At 41.9% G+C, this 20,933-nt stretch overlaps 1 pseudogene; it reads left to right on the forward strand.

Moving 5' to 3' along the window:
• The window catches only part of LOC135527425 (nuclear pore membrane glycoprotein 210-like), a 43,438-nt pseudogene that overhangs the window by 7,193 nt on the left and 15,312 nt on the right, over window positions 1-20,933 (forward strand).

Raw genomic sequence — 20,933 nt, forward strand, 5'->3', positions numbered from 1 at the left:
CAATTGTATACACCTGTCAGCAACAAGTGTGGCTGAAATAGCCAAATACACTAATTTGAAGGGGTGTTCATATACAGTCGTGGCCAAAAGTTTTGAGAATGACACAGATATTAATTTCCACCAAGTTTGCGGCTTCAGTGTCTTTAGATATTTTTGTCAGATGTTACTATGGAATACTGAAGTATAATTACAAGCATTTCATAAGTGTCAAAGGCTTTTATTGACAATTACATTTATTTGATGCAAAGAGTTAATATTTGCACTGTTTACCCTTCTTTTTCAAGACCTCTGCAATCCGCCCTGGCATGCTGTCAATTAACTTCTGGGCCACATCCTGACTGATGGCAGCCCATTCTTGCATCCATCATTCCTTGGGCATCCACCATTCCTTCAATTCTGACAAGTTTCCCAGTCCCTGCCGATGGAAAAACATCCCCACAGAATGATACTGCCACCACCATGCTTCACTGTTGGGATGGTGTTCTTGGGGTGATGAGAGGTGTTGGGTTTGTGCTAGACATAGCGTTTTCCTTGATGGCGAAAATGCTCAATATTTAGTCTCATCTGACCAGAGTACCTTCTTCCATATGTTTGGGGAGTTTGCTTATTCTACAGTAATGCCTTTTTTCTGGCCACTCTTTTGTAAAGCCCAGCTCTGTGTAGTGTATGGCTTAAAGTGGTCCTATGGACAGATACTCCAATCGCCGCTGTGGAGCTTTGCAGCTCCTTCAGGGCTATCTTTGGTGTCTTTGTTGCCTCTCTGATTCATTCCCTCCTTGCCTGGTACGTGAGTTTTGGTGGGCGGCCCTCTCTTGGCCGGTTTGTTGTGGTGCCATATTATTTCAATTTTTTAATAATGGATTTAATGGTGCTCCGTGGGATGTTCAAAGTTTTGGATATTTTTTAAAACCCAACCCTGATCTGTACTTCTCCACAACTTTGTCCATGGCCTGTTTGTAGAGCTATTTAGTCTTCATGGTGCCGCTTGCTTGGTGGTGCCTCTTGCTTAGTGGTGTTGCAGATTCTGGGGCCTTTCAGAACAGATGTATGTATAATGAGATTATGTGACTGATCATGTGACACTTAGATTGCACACAGGTGGACTTTATTTATCTAATTATGTGACTTCTGAAGGTAATTGGTTGCACCAGATCTTATTTAGGGGCTTCATAGCAAAGGGGGTGAATACATATGCACGCACCAATTCTCAGTTTTTCAAATTTTGTATACTTTTTTGAAACAAGTAATTTCTTTCACTTCACCAATTTGAACTATTTTATGTATGTCTATTACATGAAATCCAAATAAAAATCAATTTAAACTACAGGTTGTAATGAAACAAATTAAGAATAACGCCAAGGGGGATGAATACTTTTGCAAGGCACTGTATGTACAGCACAGGTTTAATAGGATGGCCTTGACTAGAATACAGTATATACATATGAAATTGGTAAAACATTATGTAAACATTATTAACGTGACTAGTTTTTTCATGTCTATTTACAGCTGAAGTCAGAAGTTTACATACACTTAGGTTGAAGTCATTAAAACTCATTTTTCAACCACTCCACAAATTTCTTGTGAACAAACTATAGTTTTGGCAAGTCGGTTAGCACATCTACTTTGTGCATGACACAAGTCATTTTTCCAACTATTGTTTACAGACAGATTATTTCACTTATAATTCACTGTATCAAAATTCCAGTGGGTCAGAAGTTTACATACACTAAGTTGACTGTGCCTTTAAACAGCTTGGAAAATTAAAAAAAATGATGTCATGGCTTTAGAAGCTTCTGATAGGCTAATTTAGAACATCTGAGTCAATTGGAGGTGTACCTGTGGATGTATTTCAAGGCCTACCTTCAAACTCATTGCCTCTTTGCTTGACATCATGGGAACATCAAAAGAAATCAGCCAAGACCTCAGTTAAAACATTGTAGACCTCCACAAGGTTCATCCTTGGGAGCAATTTCCAAATGCCTGAAGGTACCACGTTCATCTGTACAAATAATATAGTACGCAAGTATAAACACCTTGGGACCACGCAGCCGTCATACCACTCAGGAAGGAGACGCGTTCTGTCTCCTAGAGCTTAACGTACTTTGGTGAGAAAGGTGCAAATCATTCTCAGAACAACAGCAAAGGACCTTGTGAAGATGCTGGCGGATACAGGTACAAAAGTATCCACAGTAAAACAAGTCTTATAGCGACATAACCTGAAAGGCCGCTCAGCATGGAAGAAGCCACTGCTCCAAAACCGCCTTAAAGCCAGACTACGGTTTGCAACTGCACATGGGGACAAAGATCATACTTTTTGGAGAATTGTCCTCTGGTCTGATGAAACAAAAATAGGATTGTTTGGCAATAACTTTATGTTTGGAGGAAAAATGAGGAGGCTTGCAAACTGAAGAACACCATCCCAACCGTGAAACATCGGGGTGACAGCATCATGTTGTGGGGGTGCTTTGTGCAAAATAGATGGCATCATGAGGAAGTAAAATTATGTGGATATATTGAAGCAACATCTCAAGACATCAGTCAGGAAGTTAAAGCTTGTTGGGATGGGTCTTCCAAATGGACAATGACCCCAAGCATACATCCAAAGTTGTTGCAAAATGGCTTAAGGACAACGAAGGTATTGGAGTGGCCATCACAAAGCCCTGACCTCAATCCTCTAGAATATTTGTGGCAGAACTGAAAAAGTGTGTGCGAGCAAGGAGGCCTACAAACCTGACTCAGTTTCACCAGCTTTGTCAGGAGGAATGGGACAACATTCACCCAACTTATTGTGGGAAGCTTGTGGAAGGCTACTCAAAACGTTTGACCCAAGTTAAACAATTTAAAGGCAATGCTACCAAACACTCAATTAGTATATGTAAACTTCTGTCCCACTGGGAATGTGATGAAATAAATAAAAGCTGAAATAAATCATTCTCTCTCCTATTATTTTCACATTTTTAAAATACAGTGGTGATCCTAACTGACCTAAGACAGGGACCTTTTACTCGGATTAAATGTCAGGAATTGAGTTTAAATCTATTTGGCTAAGCTGTATGTAATCTTACGACTTTGTACATAGGGTAGCAGCCTCTAAGGTGCAGGGATGCGTAACCGGATGGTAGCCGGCTAGTGACTGGGTGGAGGCCGGCTAGTGACTGGGTGGAGGCCGGCTAGTGATGGCCTGTTTTTCAGTCTGTTTTTCAGTCTCTCGCTCCCAGCTGTGATGCACCTGCACTGACCTCTCCTGGACGATAGCGGGTGAACAGGCCGTGGCTGAGGTCCTTGATCTTTTCGGCCTTCCTGTGACACCGGGTGTCCTGATGGGCAGGCAGTGTGCTCCCTGTGATGCGTTGGGCTGACCGCACCACCCTATGGTTGTGGGCAGTGCAGTTGCCGTAGCAGGTGGTGATACAGCCCTACAGGATGCTCTCAATCGTGCATCTGTAAACGTTTGAGGGTCTTAGTGGCCAAGCCAAATTTCTACAGCATCCCCTGTGTGGGTAGACCATTTCAGTTTGTCAGTGACGCTGAGGAACTTGAACCTTTTCACCTTCTCCACTGCAGCCCTGTGGATGTGGATGGGGGTGTGCTCCCTCTGCTGATAGGGCAGTGCGATGATTCCTGACTTTAATATACACTTCTGGTTCTGTATATGTCTCAAATGTTGATACAGTACCTGTGTATGTGACTCGTTTCCCCTCTCCTCAGTAACGGGACAGGTGCTGTGCTGTGATGCCATCGTGGACTTCAGTGAGATCCAGATAGTGTCTACCACCAGAGAGCTGCACCTGGAGGACTCACCATTGGAACTGAAGATCTACGCACTGGACTCTGAAGGTGAGTGTTCAAGGATACACTCTTGTGTTTTACTTGACAGTTTGTGTCATTGGTTCTCTTTTGGTCAACAAAGACCTTTTACATCGACATGTGCTGTCATCATAACAACTACCTATGTAGTAACACTAATTACTCATAACATTGAATCAACATTGTATCATAAATTCCTGATTCCACTTGTGTATTTTTTTGACAATATAATTGCTCAATTGCTATGTATCATCATGTTAATAAAATGTTACTAGAGTAATTGCTGTGTTTCTACAGAGATATAAGAACAACTGAAAGTGCTACCCGCTTCAGTATAATGCGTAAAGATCCACATTGTTGTGTGCACTAGAAGGGTTTAATGACTTTTCCAGTAGTGATGATTGTGATGTCGTCAGGCAGAAGTTAATGTCCCTGTTTGTTCTGTCTCACTGGTTTCATTATGGCCAGGCACAGACACTCTTTTACATGAGCTGGCGCCACAACCTGATTCTCTTTGATGACATCCCCAAAGGCGCATTGCATTTTGGTGTTTGTTTTGGCCTTGATGTGTACTACGCTCAGATCTGTCAAATAGAATAGCTAAAATATCGTGTTGAGAGGATTGCTGGTTTTGTTTGGGCTTATGTGACTGCAACCTTTAGGGACTTGTCAAACTGGTGTGCTCTATTTTCAGTCTTGTCCACAGTGATTTATCCTTTATATGCGTAAACAACAACAGTAATTGTGTGATGTTGGGGATGCAGGGTTGTGTTCCAAACAAAATAATTACAATTGTGCTTGGTTTAGTTCCACAACGGCACAGCTAGGAGAGCTCATGAAAGCTGTTGAAGACTCTTCTTGGAGTCATAAGTGCATTTAAAGGACTTTACTGCACACTTTGTCATTTATTTCATCTTATGTTGCACCTACCCCACATTTTCCAGGACTTTCATTATCACCAAATGCTGCGAACAGTCAATTTAAAATGCACATGAATTCAACAGTATAATGTTTGGATTCTTTCTTGTCAGGTGAACTGTTGTCCTCACCTTTTGGTCTAATAATTTCACCATAGTATCCAAACGGTTCCCTTTCAATGGCTACCATTGTTGTGCATATGCTTTTCATATTTCTTCTGTAAGAAACATTTCAATTTAGCCCAATCCATATAGGCCAATTCCTACGAGTGTAAATGGTTGTCCTTTCAACACTTCACATCAAATTCACAAGACAATGTTTTGCATGTCACATGTAATATATATTTTTAGCTAAATTAAATTGGGCCATCTACATTTTTATGTACGTTAAATCAAATCCCAAGCAATGGGCACATGTATTAAGCCATGTCTCTAACCCCCAAATTGTTGATTGTGCAGCAAACACCTTCAGTGCTCTGGCGAGCTTGGTGTTTGATTAGACCATAGTGAAAGATGCAGACGTGGATGGATTCCCTGACTCCTACAACTCATCACTGTCACGGTTTTCTGTAGGTGAAAGAGAGTCAGACCAAAATGCGGCGTGGCTATTACGATCCATGTTTAAGGAAACAAAAGTAAACACGAATCAAATACAAAACAACAAACGTAACAAGAAAACCGAAACAGCCTAATACTGGTGCAAACTAATGCACGACAGACATAAAGACAAAAGGACAATCACCCACAAAACCCAACACCAAACAGGCTACCTAAATATGGTTCCCAATCAGAGACAATGACTAACACCTGCCTCTGATTGAGAACCATATCAGGCCAAACACAGAAACAGACAAACTAGACACACAACATAGAATGCCCACTCAGATCACACCCTGACCATACAAAACATATAAACATACAAAGCAAACTATGGTCAGGGTGTGACAATTACGGTGAGTTCCTCCACGTTGCGTGCACTCAACCCTGGAGAAAAGCCTGTAGGGAGTGACCGTTAAAGTAGCTAGTCAACAATGTAATTATAACAAGAACTGGTTTAAGGATGGCAGTCCAATACAAATTCAATCTAACCTGTGATTTATCAGGTTATTTGAATACAGTTGTATATGATTTGCCTTGTGCCAGGATAGCATATGATAGACCTCAGATTATTTATCACAAGTTCAACATATTACTTTAATTGTAAGATGTCAGTTTGTCACTGTCAATAATAGGCTTGTTATGCATTTTCCTTCTCTCAGGGTTTCTTCAATTCTCTGAGTCTACTTACATCCCCTCTGGTTACATCTCTGAGATGGAGAGAGTAGGGAAACAGGCAGATCTCATCTTGCTGTCAGGACTGAAAACGGGCTAAGCTCAAGGCCAAAATACAAGAATCTCTGTATAAGGTATTCCATTTAATAATTTCTTACCTTGTTTTTGAAGTAGTCTGTGGAGATGGATTATAATACTATAGCTAAGAATAAAATATGGCTCAAGGACCACAATCAGATGTATTTTTAGGAGCGAGGGACAGGAACATCAGAGGAGTAGAAGAACTTTAGCTCCTTTTTAAAATAGTTTCCTTCGATCATCTCAGCTCGTGGCTGGCAGACAGCAGCCCTCCAGGGGTATAGACGGCTATAAATAACAGGCTGACTTGCGTTACTGTGATGTCACAGCTAGTAGAGTTAGTCGAGCCATCTGGACCGTCGCCAGGTTTGCTATGGGGTCACCCGTCTGAAAATAAAAAAAACTACAGGGTCAAAAGAGGGACCTAATATTAGTCAGAGATGACAGTACCACTGTGCGATGTTGTAGAACAGTCCATTATAGGTAGCCTAGCTGTTAAGAGTGTTGGGCCAGTAACTGAAAGGTTGCTTGTTCGAAAGCCCGAACCGATGAGGTGAAAATATTCTGTCAACTTGCCCTTGATCAAGGCACTTAACCTTAATTACTACTGTAAATTGCTCCGGATAAGTGTCTGCTAAATGACTGAAATGTAAATGTAATGATGCAAAATATGATTGCAAAGTTGACTAAATCAAATTGTATTTGTCACATGCTTTGTAGACAACAGGTCTAGAGTAAAGGTGTGCTTACTTATGGGTCCATTTCCAACAATGCAGAGGTAAAGATTTGATAAAATAGAAATAGTGACACGAGGAATAAATACACAGTAACTAACGAGTAAAAATGACATGGCTATATACAGTACGAGGTAATTGAGGTAGCAATGTACTTTACACTACCGTTCAAACGTTTAGCATCACTTAGAAATGCCCTTGTTTTTGAAAGAAAGTCTACTTTGTTGTCCATTAAAATAACATCAAATTGATCAGAAATACAGTGCAGACATTAATGTTGTAAATGACTATTGTAGTTTGAAACTGCTGATTTGTTATGGAATATCTACAATGGCGTACAGAGGCCCATTATCAGCAACCATCACCACTGTGTTCCAATGGCACGTTGTGTTAGCTAATCCTAGTGTATCATTTTAAAAGGCTAATTGATCATTAGAAAACCCTTTTGCAATTATGTTAGCACAGGTGAAAACTTTTGTTCTGATTAAAGAAGCAATAAAACTGGCCTTCTTTAGACTAGTTGAGTATCTGGAGCATCAGCATTTGTGGGTTCGATTACAGGCTCAATATGGCCAGAAACAAATAACTTTCTCCTGAATCTCGTCAGTCTATTCTTGTTCTGAGAAATTAAGGCTATTCCATCTGAGAAATTGCCAAGAAACTGAAGCTCTCGTACAACGCTGTGTACTACTCTCTTCACATAAAAGCACAAACTGGCTCTAACCAGAATAGAGTGGGAGGCACAACTGAGCAAGAGGACAAGTACAGTAGGGGGTCTAGTTTGAGAAACAGACACCTCACAAGTCCTCAGCTGGCAGCCAAAATATGAAGCTGCAGTGTATTGACCTTTTAACTGTGCAACAAAGCTTATTTAGAAAGTTTTTTTAAATCAAGATAAAACAGTGCATTTGGAAAGTATTCAGACCCCTGAACTTTTTCCACATTTTGTTATGTTACAGACTTATTCTAAAATGTATTAAATAAAAATATGTCCTCAATCTACACACAATACCCCATAATGACAAAGCGAAAAAAGGTTTTTAGATCATTTTGCAAAAAACTAAACAAAAACACTAATTTGAAAGAGCTCATTTACATAACTATTCTGATCCTTTATGAGACCTGTTTCCAATGATCATCCTTGAGATGTTTCTACATTTTGATTGCAGTCCACCTGTGGTAAATTCAATTGATTGGACATGATTTGGAAAGGCACACACACATATATATATATAAGGTACCATAGTTGACTGTGCATGTCAGAACAAAAACCAAGCCATGAGGTCGAGGGAATTGTCCATAGAGCTCTGAGACCGGATTATGTCGAGGCACAGATCTGCGGAAGGGTACCAAAAGATTTTTGCAGCATTGAAGGTCCCCAAGAACACAGTGGCCTTCATCATTCTTAAATGGAAGAAGTTTGGAACCACCAACACTCTTCCTAGAGCTTGCCGCCCGGCCAAACTGAGCAATCGGGGGAGAAGGGCCTTAGTCAGGGATGTGACCAAAAACCTGATGGTCACTCTGACAGAGCTCCAGAGATCCTCTGTGGAGATGGTTGTCATTCTGGAAGGTTCTCCCATCTCTGCAGCACTCCACCAATTAGGCCTTTATGGTAGAGTGGCCAGACAGAAGCCACTCCTCAGTAAAATGCACATGACAACCCACTTGGAGTTTGCCAAAGGAACCTAAAGGACTCTCAGACCATGCAAAACAAGATTCTCTGGTTTGATGAAATCAAGATTGAACTCTTTGGCCTGAATGCCAAGGGTCACGTCTGGAGGAAACCTGGCACCATTCCTACAGTGAATCATGATGGTGGCAGCATAATGATGTGGGGATGTTTTCAGCGGCAGGGACTGGGAGACTAGTGAGGATCGAGGGAAAGATGAACAGAGCACAGAGCAAAGTACAGAGATCCTTGATGAAAACATGCTCCAGAGCACTCAGGACCTCCGACTGGGGCAAAGGTTAACCTTCCAACAGGACAACAACCCTCAGTACACAGCTAAGACAATGCACTAGGGGATTCAGGTCTCTGAACGTCCTTGAGTGGGCCAGACCTGAAAAAAGCTGTGCAGCTCCCCTCCAACCTGACGGAGCATGAGAGGATCTGCAGAAAATAATTGGAGAAACTCCCCAAATACAAGTGTGCCTAGCTTGTTGCGTCATATCCAAGAAGACTTGAGGCTGTAATTGCTGCCAAAGGTTCTTCAGTAAAGGTGATATTTTGTTAGATTATTTTCCTAAATTTGCAAAGATTTCTACAAACTTCTTTTTGCTTTGTCATTATGGGGTATTGTGTGTATATTATTATTACTTTTTTATTCTCAATTGACTCCATTTTAGAATAAGTCTGGCGTGCGAATCATACTGCAACGGAGTTGGTCTGGTTTCTCGATGTAGAAAATGGCATGTGCCGTTCGTACGCCGGGCTTTAACTACGAACTCTAACCTTCACAAAGAATGTAGGTGCAGCAGAGGTGAAACTGCTGCTCCTGGAGAACAGCCTGCTGAGCCCTGCATGTGATGTCTACCTGCTGGTGGGCACATCCATCCAATACAAGGTCCAGAAGAACAGACAGGGAAAGATCACAGGTGAGTCTGAACGTACACTATACAGTCAAGCATATCATTCTATGCAATCCAATGATGTAATGACAATAGTCACAAAAAAGGGTGTCTAGAAAAGTATTGAATTGTGTCATTGGATACAGCAATGTAGTATCAAGAATGATTTAGATGCTATTCATATCACAGTTCAGGGTGTATACTGTCCATCCCATCTATGTAGGAAATAGTTAATGAAGACAAATCATGAAGCGCTGACCCAGGGTAATGTGTTCCAGAGTTCTCCATGCCCTGTGATCAATATGAGCTGCACCTCCAAGACAGTGTGGCTGGTGCTGATGGAAACACTGACCTGGCTGTGGGCCCCCCCGTGTGGTTCTTTTATACTGATAACAAGTTCAAACAGGTGCCATTAATACAGGTAAAAAGTTACAGGTCTGTGAGAGCCAGAAATCTTGCTTGTTTGTAGGTGACCAAATACTTATTTTCCCCCATAATTTGCAAATAAATTCATTAAAAATCCTACAATGTGATTTTCTGGTATTTCTTTTCTCATTTTGTCTGTCATAGTTGAAGTGTACCTATGATGAAAATTACAGGCCTCATCTTTTTAAGTGGGAGAACTTGCACAATTGGTGGCTGACAAAATAATTTTTTTGCCCCACTGTATATCCGCCCCATGACAAAATGTGTAGAATTGCAGGAATTTAGTTTTTAAATGGCAAAAAATAAATGTGCGTGGGATGGACCCCGATGATGGAAGAGGGACCGTGTGAAAAATTGGGGAACCAGTGGTTCATTTTAATGTAATAACATGCAATGGTGTGTACCATGAATGGTGTGTACCATGAATGGTGTGTATGTAGGGATTAATGATTAGATACAGTGGGGAGAACAAGTATTTGATACACTGCAGATTTTCCAGGTTTTCCTACTTACAAAGCATGTAGAGGTCTGTAATTTTTTATCATATGTACACTTCAACCGTGAGAGACTGAATCTAAAACAAAATTCCAGAAAATCACATTGTATGATTTTTAAGTAATTAATATGCATTTTATTGCATGACGTAAGTATTTGATACATCAGAAAAGCAGAACTTAATATTTGGTACAGAAACCTTTTACAGAGATCATACGTTTCCTGTAGTTCTTGACCAGGTTTGCACACACTGCAGCAGGGATTTTGGCTCACTCCTCCATACAGACCTTCTCCAGATCCTTCAGGTTTCGGTGCTGTCGCTGGGAAATATGGACTTTCAGCTCCCTCCAAAGATTTTCTATTGGGTTCAGGTCTGGAGACAGGCTAGGCCACTACAGGACCTTGAGATGCTTCTTACGGAGCCCCTCCTTAGTTGCCCTGGCTGTGTGTATCGGGTCGTTGTCATGCTGGAAGACCCAGCCACGACCCATGTTCAATGCCCTTACTGAGGGAAGGAGGTTGTTGGCCAAGATCTCGCGATACATGTCCCCATCCATCCTCCCCTCAAAACGGTGCAGTCGTCCTGTCCCCTTTGCATAAAAGCATCCCCAAAGAATGATGTTTCCACCTCCATGCTTCATGGTTGGGATGGTGTTCTTGGGGTTGTACTCATCCTTCTTCTTCCTCCAAACACGGCGAGTGGAGTTTAGACCAAAAAGCTCTATTTTTGTCTCATCAGACCACATGACATTCTCCCATTCTTCCTCTGGATCATCCAGATGGTCATTGGCAAACTTCAGACGGGCCTGGACATGCGCTGGCTTGAGCAGGGGGACTTTGCGTGCGCTGCAGGATTTTAATCCATGAGGGCGTAGTGTGTTACTAATTGGTTTTCTTTGAGACTGTGGTCCCAGCTCTCTTCAGGTCATTGACCAGGTCCTGCCATGTAGCTCTGTGCTGATCCCTCACCTTCTTCATGATCATTGATGCCCCATGAGGTGAGATCTTGCATGGAGCCCCAGACCGAGGGTGATTGACCGTCATCTTGAACTTCTTCCATTTTCTAATAATTGCGCCAACAGTTGTTGCCTTCTCACCAAGCTGCTTGCCTATTGTCCTGTAGCCCATCCCAGCCTTGTGCAGGTCTACAATTTACCCCTGATGTCCTTACACAGCTCTCTAGTCTTGGCCATTGTGGAGAGGTTGGAGTCTGTTTGATTGAGTGTGTGGTCTTTTATACAGGTAACGAGTTCAAACAGGTGCAGTTAATACAGGTAATGAGTGGAGAACAGGAGGGATTCTTAAAGAAAAACTAACAGGTCTGTGAGGTGGAATTCTTACTGGTTGGTAGGTGATCAAATACTTATGTCATGCAATAAAATGCAAATGAATTACTTAAAAATCATACAATGTGATTTTCTGGATTTTTGTTTTAGATTCCGTCTCTCACAGTTGAAGTGTACCTATGATAACAATTACAGACCTCTACAAGCTTTGTAAGTAGGGAACACTGCTGATTTTGCAGGTTATCAAATACTTGTTCTCCCCACTGTAATTTGAGTGTTCCATTCTCTCATGTAATTCTCAGTGGATTGCAGAGACAGGCAGTAATATAACAGGACTTGACAGTCTGGGGGGGAACATGTCTAGCTAAAGCTCACTACTTAAGACTTATCCCAGAAGGTTGTATTGTGCATTTGACAAACACAAGATTTAAAATGGTCCCTGTATGCCTCTTTGTATAACCTAACTTTATTGTCCTTAACAATTGCTCAGACCTTCGCATGCAAGGGGTGTCTCGCATGCCCAACGGGGTATGTTGTGGAACCGGGATACTTGGGTATGGTTGCATGCATTTTGTTCATCCTTGTGCATTAGTGAAGCATTTAAAGTAAACCATTGTCAGTTATTGAGTGATTTCTGAACTACATATCCTGTTTCAGTTCAAATGATCACTTGTTTTGCTTTTCTCTTTTACTGCCAGGATTTAAGATGAATCCTGTAGAGAGCTGGGTTCTAGAAACAGGATGAGTGCAGGATATCCTTATCGAAGTGTTTGACAAGTCAAGCAGTAGGATTTACTTATCTGATGTAAGCTCAGCCTAAGTTGTCTTCATTCTACACCATTGTCTATTGCATTTGTCAAAACACTGTCACGCTCCCTGGTCTTCTCCGTCTTCTAAAATGGAAACTAGATTTTTTGTTTGGCATATCCCTCTTGGTGTCTAATCAACTGTAGACTGAACTATAGCTGGGAGACATTCCAATACTGGGAAGGAAGATTTTGAATATGTTTGATGGATTTTCTATGTTATCATCTTAGCCAGATTGTATGCCCTGTCCTCTCTTTAATGGTTAGGTTTTTTCCACACTTTAAAAGGTCCAATGCAGCTGTTTTAAAAAATCTCAATATCAAATGATTTCTGGGTAACAATTAGATACCGTACTGTAAATGTTTTCATATAAAATGGTCAAAAATATACACAAATGATTCATAGCAATGAGCAATTTGTCAAGCAAGAATTTTGCTAGGACTGTCTGGGAGTGGTCTGAGTGTGGAGGGGGGAAAAGTAAAATGTCCTGTTGTTGGCAGAGAGCTTTCTTAATGGTCTATTAACTAATTTACCGCCTGGTGATGTTCCCAGGCGGGCCAAAACTCCAGAAATTAAGGCGCTCTTTTAAACAGCTCTTACATTTTTAAAAGGGCATTATCATAATTTTCACAATTTCAGTATTATTCCAACCTAATAGTGTGGAAATACATATAAATCGTAGGAAAATCACGCTTTTAGACTGCACTGGGCCTTTAAAACAGACCTTCACTCTCATTCCCCTCTGTGTTTTTAAATGCTACTATCTTGATGGTTTGTGCTTGCAGAACATCCGGATCGAAGCTGTGTTTCCAGATGAGTACTCTGAGAGTCTAGAGTCCTCCCTGAATGGGTCCTACCACCGTGTCAAGGTTTTGAACAACGGGATAACACTAATTGATGCTACACTCAAATCTATAGTGGATCAAGTGAGTTTTGTAGAAACCTTGGATTAGTTTATTTGCAGATTTTTTTCTTACTGTAATACTTTATGCTATCTTATTGAATTGTGAGAGATCATGATCATTAGTTAGAAACAGCCTGGCTATGTCGTAACAAGGTTGTGTTTGTGTTCTAGGATGGAGGAGTCTGAGCTGGCAAACCCAGTCCTCAGTCTCAGTATGTCCATGGCAGCCCAAGGTTGGAGCCTACCAGTACACAATACAGGTATTTGTCCCTGTTAAATACAACATATGTTCACTGTTATTTCTGTTGGAACTCATGCTGAAGAATCTCACATCAGCCACAATGAATTACACTTCACTTCTGTCAAGTTCTGTGTTTGTGTATAATTTTATATTTAGACATTTTGTGAATCTTCTTTCGTTACTTCTTATAATTACCTACTAATTTGTATAAGGCCAGACACTGGCTTAGAGTGACAGATACAAGTTGAAGTGTCTCGAAATTTGATGTATTACAGACTGTATCAATATTTACCCATGTTGCATTGTGTCCCAGGCAGCTGGAGGCAGTGGGAATTTCAGCTGGTTCTCCTCTAACCTAGCTGTTGCCACGGTGACAGTGAAAGGAGTGATGACGACCGTCAGTGACATTGGCGTCAGTGTGGTATACGCCCGTGATGTCCTCAACCCAATGCACTATGGAACGATGAAGGTGAGACCTTATAGCCCTCCCCTAACTAATTTTACAGGATGTGAAGGATCACTGGTCAATGCAGTGAATTGTATAGTTACATATCTTACATCAACTGTACTAGTTAGTCGATGTTAACATGTTTCCAAACATTAACCGTAAAGAGTTACGAGGTGAAAAATCTGTCCTTGGGCCCTTGAGCAAGGCACTTAACCCTAATTGCTCTTGTAAGTCACTCTGGATAAGAGCTTCTGCTAAATGACATTTTTTATTTATTTTTTAAATGTACCTAGCTGAGGGGCAGAGCCTTCACAAAGACCCTCTGTAGTGTTCAGTTTATCCTTCTCATATTGGCAATATGGTTTTAATTTCCCTCAAAGTTCTCTTGATCCACGGAGGAACATAAGATCTACCACTTCAATTGCCTTCCTTGCTACATTTTATTGCTTGCCTGGGACATTGTTGTCTGTTGTGTGTCTGTGTTGGATAAGAGATGTGTATGAAAGATGGTAGAATTTGGTCCTCTAGGACTGGGATTGCAGCCATATGACTCTCTCTCTCTTACTCCCCTTCCCTCCTTCCTTCCCTACAGGCAGACTGGCTCCAGGGCAGAACCACTGCAGTGGGGTAAGGGCCCAGGCTCTAGCCACAGGACACACAGCCCTAACGGTCAGCTACACCCACGGCGATGTCTACCTCAGTGCCAAGATCACCATCGCTGCCTACCCACCACTCAAAGTGAGTCTATGCCCCCCAACCTGTACCTGAGAGCATGGCTTATTCACACACATGGATTTCATATTGGTTTACTTAAATCTTTTCCCCTCTCGAAGACACACAAAGAAACTTAGTGTCAGTGGGTAAAATAAAACATTTCCCCATGATTTAACTTCTAAGTTAAAGTTAGTAAATTCTAACTTCCATCTGTGAAAATCTGGACACCGTGTAGGAACGCGTCATAGCTACATAATTGTAGTCGCTGGAGATGGTGGGGGTGTGTGTGTGTGTGTGTGTGTAACATATCACTTTTCAGGCTTTTAAAACGATTATCTGTACTCCAGATCGCCAAATCAGCCAATAGATGGTTTGGGCATACTGTCTAGAACACATCCATCCGTTTATATCGTCAAGAGAAGGTACATATTTCTCCAAGTACCATGTCGCAATGCGCCCTGTCTGTGGGAAACAGAGATATTACAGAAAGGAGGAGATGGGAATCTCATTGGGCAAAGAATGGAGAAACTTCCCACCCAACTGACTGTCGACCCATCACATTCATGTTGTCATTCTTCGTCACACGGTTGCTAAGATAATCGTCACGCAATCCCTTCTCAAAGTCGGGGTATGAGTTGAGAAACCTGATTATTTTCCTCGAAAGTACCTAATGTCACGATTCCAAGGCTATACAATATTACAGGGAACAAGTTAATTATCTCACATCTTGGAAAATATTTGCAATGTTGTACAACTTGTTCCCAGAATTCATGCTATTGTTTAGTTTTTGAGCTAGTGCCCAATTGACTCATTGAAGGAGAGCTCTCCTTGTCCAAGAATCACCCAGAATGCACTTTGTGGCCCATTGATGGCTCATGGGTAACATACATGATGGGCATTAGTATGTTTCTAATGGAGTTTCCTATCTCCTCAAAAGTATCTCTGTGGGAAAGCAGCATTACTGTGCTCTTGCACTGGGCAGAGAAGCCGTTTATAGCTCAGTAAACAGAGATAAACTGCAAGTTGAACTCCGTGAGTAAGACTCCTAAATTGATAGTGCAGTTTTAGACGATTTTTACAGCTAAGCTAGCTACTTCACACGCTTATATTGACTTTGGTATTATTGTGTGTAGCCATCTTTTTCTAGCTAGCTAGCAGCCAGCCCAGAGAGAGAGCATTGCATTGTGGGTTATGTAGTAGACTTGAGCTGAACCAGATTTCCCAAAAACGATTTTCACGTTTCTACTTGCATTGTTATAATGATAAAATAAAACATTTGTTCACAAAAATAGTGTTTTTTAAAGGAAAATTCCAGTCAAAAACTGAATTTTGGTATTTGTTTCATTAGTCTATGGTCCCAATATGTTTTGCTTGTCAGCAATCAAGTTTTCAAGATATGTAACTTTCAAAATACAGCAATCATCCCCGTATAATGCATTTTGCATCATAAGACGCTAAATGCATCATACGGAGGAAGATTTCTGTGTTTCCTACTTTTGTATTTATAAAAAATGTTTAATCACTGCACCTACACACCCTGATGAGTGGTCATTTACTTGTGCTCTGTGTTGTGAATGATCCTGTCTAAAGTCTGCCCAATGATCTCCAGTCACTCCCCTCGCCAACTCTCCCCCCGGAGCAGCAATTAGCCTTTCTCTTAATCAGCAAGATTGGGACACACACACACACAAACACAGACCTTTTCACACTTACACACTTTCACAATACAACACACACACTTTCTTTCTCTCTCTGCAATCAGTACAGAAGAGCAAGGATGAGCTTGTGTTAAATAACCTATTTCTGGGTTTCCTCTGTTCTGTGCATTTGTAATTATGCCCTCATGTACTGGATACACTAATTTAGTTCTTCCTGCTGCTTTGTCTCAAGTATTGCACTGTAATGGAATTGATGTCAACTCAGCCATAGAATAGACAATTTATGTCAAGCTTCGAGTCATTATGGAGAGCGCCTTCTCCATTCCCATGTATGCATCATTCTGTCATTCATGCTCTATTCCATGCCCATGGGTTTTCATCCCATTAACCTGAGTGCATGCTAAGACAGAGCTCAGGACACTAACAGGAAGTTGTTTTATTTTGGGATGTAAAGAAAAACAAGTTAGGCAGACTTGTCCTTACTCTTACTCCGAGATCTACGGCTCGGCTCTGGCAGTTCACGCTCCCCTCATAAATATTGTAGCATTTACCAACCTTTCACCATGTTGTCTGTCTACCTCCTTGACCCAGTTTGGGTGTCTGACTTTAACACATTCATCCACTCTCCCCAGAGAGGTTTGAAAAACCTCTTGGAGTTGAATCATTTAGGATTGGCAGTGACCTCAGGGCTTTATCTGAAAGACATCTAACAAATGTGGAGGCAGACCAGCAATAAATATGTTTCATGAAATATAATTTGACTCTACAAAATATACCACTTCTCAATTCACTAACTTGTGCTTTACCTGTTGTCCTGTCCAGGCTGTGAAGCCTGCCTCTGTTGCCTTGGTGACCTTAGGCTCCTCTAAGGTCATGCTGTTTGAGGGCGGCCCCAAGCCATAGATTCTAGAGCCCTCCAAAGTTCTTCCAGAACCTGAAGGCTGAGGATGACACCGGTGTTAGGCTGGCACTGGCCGGGTCCACCTCCCGTAGCTACCTCCAGCACTGGGTCAGAGCCACCTGTCGAGCCATAGGAGAACAAGTGAGGGAATGGGCTTTTCCTTGTTCGGTACCTACTTTTTCAGTACCCTGGGCTTTAAACAGACTTTCTAGCTCTTTAAGATGCACTGTAGATGAAATTGTGACAAACAAGTAATATGTGTGTTATGAACAGGTAATACACGTGTTATAACCATCTTTCTAGGTATTGGCAGTAACCGTGGGGAACCAGCCCAGTCTGACCAATCCCTATCCTGCGGTGGAGCCGGCGGTGGTGACGTTTGTGTGCGCCCCTCCCTCTCGCCTCACCTTGGTGCCAGTGTACACCAGTCCCCAGCTGGACCTCACCTGCCCTTTGCTGAAACAGAAAAAAACAACTGGTGAAGAAAAGAGAGTGAAGCAGGCAGTGTTGACACAGCACACATACAAACACATTTGCCATAGGAGCTAGCGAGACAAAAAAAAAAACTAACGACCCAAGGTCATGTCAAGTTTGTCCTTAATTTCTCATGAGGGGATAAATAAAGTGTATTAAATTGAATGTCTGCCTCACTGACTGTACATTTTACACAGTGATTCTATGTTTACTGTAACACAGAAAGAGAACTACATTGGAACATTATTTGTTGCAGGTGCCTGTCTCAAACTACCGCAACCCTATGCTTGACCTGGCTGCATTTGACCAGCCTAGGCAGGAAGTTTGACAACTTCAGCTCTCTGAGTATCATCTGGCAGTCGACCAAGGAGTCCCTGGCCAGCCTGGATCCCACCATGCCTATGGATCTGGAACTACTAGAGGACAGCAACAAACAGAAGAGACGTCATGGTACGGCTTTGATCATGCTCATGATGGTATCCTTGTTTTCTTTTGTCGTTATTCTTTCATCTAAAATACACGGTTTTTGCAGGCAATTTTAATAGCTTTGGCCTACAGAAATGTCATCTTGTCTGTCAGGTCGTCAGGCGGTCCTTGTCCACCACCGGTCTGGGATTGCTGCTATAACAGTAACAGCCACCTTGAGGCTGCTGAGGTTCTCAGTCCGGTAAGACAGAAACACAACCTATAGCAGAGAAACAACACCTTTTATCTTATGTGGTTAGACAAGCAACTCATTTGTTCATTTTTAGTCTTTTTCACTTCCTCCTGTGACTGGCTATCTGAGATATCTACTGCAGCCCTCATCCTCCACAAGCAACACCCATTCTGCCAGTCACATTCTGTTAAAGGTCCCCAAAGCGCACACATCCCTGGGTCGCTCTTCTTCAGTTCGCTGCAGCTAGCAACTGTAACGAGCTGCAACAAACACTCAAACTGGACAATTTTATGTCCATCTCTTCATTCAGAGACTCAATCATGGACACTCTTACTGACATTTGTGGCTGCTTTTTGTGATGTGTTGTTGTCCCTACCTTCTTGCTCTTTGTGCTGTTGACTCGCCCAATAATGTTTGTACCATGTTGTGCTGCTACCATGCTATGTTGTCATGTCTTGCTGCCATGCTATGTTGTCTTAGGTCTCTCTTTATGTAGGGTTGTGGTGTCTCTCTTGTTGTGATGTGTGTTTTGTCCTACATTTAACATATTTTTCTTTATCCCAGCCCCCGCAGCAGACCTTTTTGTTTGCCGTCATTGTAAATAAGAATGTGTTCTTAATTGACTTGCCTAGTTAAATAAAGGTTAAAATAAATTAAAGGAAGAATGCCATTGGCTGAATAAGTCTGTCTCTGTAACCACAGAAAATAAACCTTTTAATCAGTTTAGAGGGTGCGACAACTACACAAGACACGATAGGCAAAAGCCAGATCTTCAAAGAACTGTACAAATATTATATATAATATTAATTTTGCCGTTTACACTAACACTATGATTTCACTTGACTTCCACAACAGAACTCAACTTTGTAAGAACACCGTCATGTAGGGTAATCTCATCTTGTTGTTACTCTGTTGGCATGACATTTACACCTGTAACCATGGCACCCGTCCTGTTTTATCTCCCTCTTTCTGGCAGTTTGACCCTCTGACCCCTGTCTCAGCCACTCTGGAGCTCCTATTGGTGGAAGACTTGACAGTCAGTCCTGAAGCCGTCACCATATACAACCACCCTAACGTGCGGGTAAGAACTGGGGCCTGTGTGAAATGTTCAGAAGAAATAGATAGAAATGTAAGTTATAGAGCTGACAGAAAACAATGTGACCCATCCCATCCGTCACTGTCAAAAGTGATATCTGCTATATGTATCCCATTTCTATGGGCCTCCACTCTTCCCTCATTGGCCACTACTATCTTAATCCTGTCTGACCTTTGACCCGTCTCACGCTCCGTAATCCTCTTACTGAGGTCACTACCTGCCATGTAAACCCCTCATTCAGTCTCCCTCCGTATCACTGACGGCTCACAGATACCATCTAGCTGATAGCACTGGATTATGATGCCTTGAAATATTACACACAGCGGCCCTTCATCACAAGGTTTTATCAGCATGGATTATCTCACTATTATTACTTGTGGCCTATGATGTGAAAAGCATGTGAACCACAATGTATTGATGTTACACTTCGTGGGCTACAGTACATTTCAGCTGATACTGTGATGGGCCTTGGGCATCTTGTCCATTGTGGTATCACGTTTTCATCTATAGCTTCTCCTGCTGTGTCCTCCAGGCTGACCTGGTCCTGTGGGAGGGATCTGGGTATTTCTTTGTCAACGCCAGTATTGGAGGGATAGCATGCGTGGTGCACCAAGAGGCCCAGGGATCTGCTGAGGTGAGGAGAAACATGGAACGCTCAGAATGACAATGCTGCTGAACATATCACTCTGTTTTTTTGTTTTAACACAAAGACAAGTTCAGTGAAAACATGTCATATAAAACCTTTAATCACTGTGGTCTCTCCCGGTGCTTCCAGTCCAGCTGGGGACGGTGCAGGTGATGGTTCATGACCTCTGCCTGGCCTTCCCAGCCCCTGCTACGGCTACGGTCCACATCTCAGACATCCTGGAGGTTTATGTCCGAGTGGTTGACAAGGTCAGTGGCCAGCCTCAATACTTTATCCTGCAGGGCAGACACGCGGCTTGACTGTAATCCCTGTTATCTCTCTCAAATTTCTCTGGTATGACTAGCCCTTATAAATAAATGGTGTCATGCTGAAATTCCAAAGGTTGTGTATCACTGGTTTGCCATGGAACAGGACAGTCTTGTTTTCTGTGAAGTGTGTATTCAGGAAATGGAAGTAGAATTAAGATGCTGTGAATGTTGGTTGATACTTTCATGCCAATTAAACTAATTTGAATGAGTGTAGCTGCTTATATACTTTGTTTTATGTAAGTTACTAATTAAATTAGATCCCCCAAATAGTGCTTTTCCTAGTAACACAACATTGACTTGTTTCTTGCAGCTGGAGATTGGTTCATCTGTGAGAGCCCATGTCAGGGTTTTGGATGACAACAAGAAGCCCTTCCTGTCCAAATATTTCCACTTTATGAATTTGAAACTCAGTGTAACTTCTGCCATCGTCTCTCTGCAGTAAGTTATGGTTACATGATTGAATCATATAAGTATAAAGTTATCTTCTCTTCT

The sequence above is a fragment of the Oncorhynchus masou genome, chromosome 33, assembly GCF_036934945.1.
Source record: "Oncorhynchus masou masou isolate Uvic2021 chromosome 33, UVic_Omas_1.1, whole genome shotgun sequence".
Taxonomy (NCBI): Eukaryota; Metazoa; Chordata; class Actinopteri; order Salmoniformes; family Salmonidae; genus Oncorhynchus; species Oncorhynchus masou.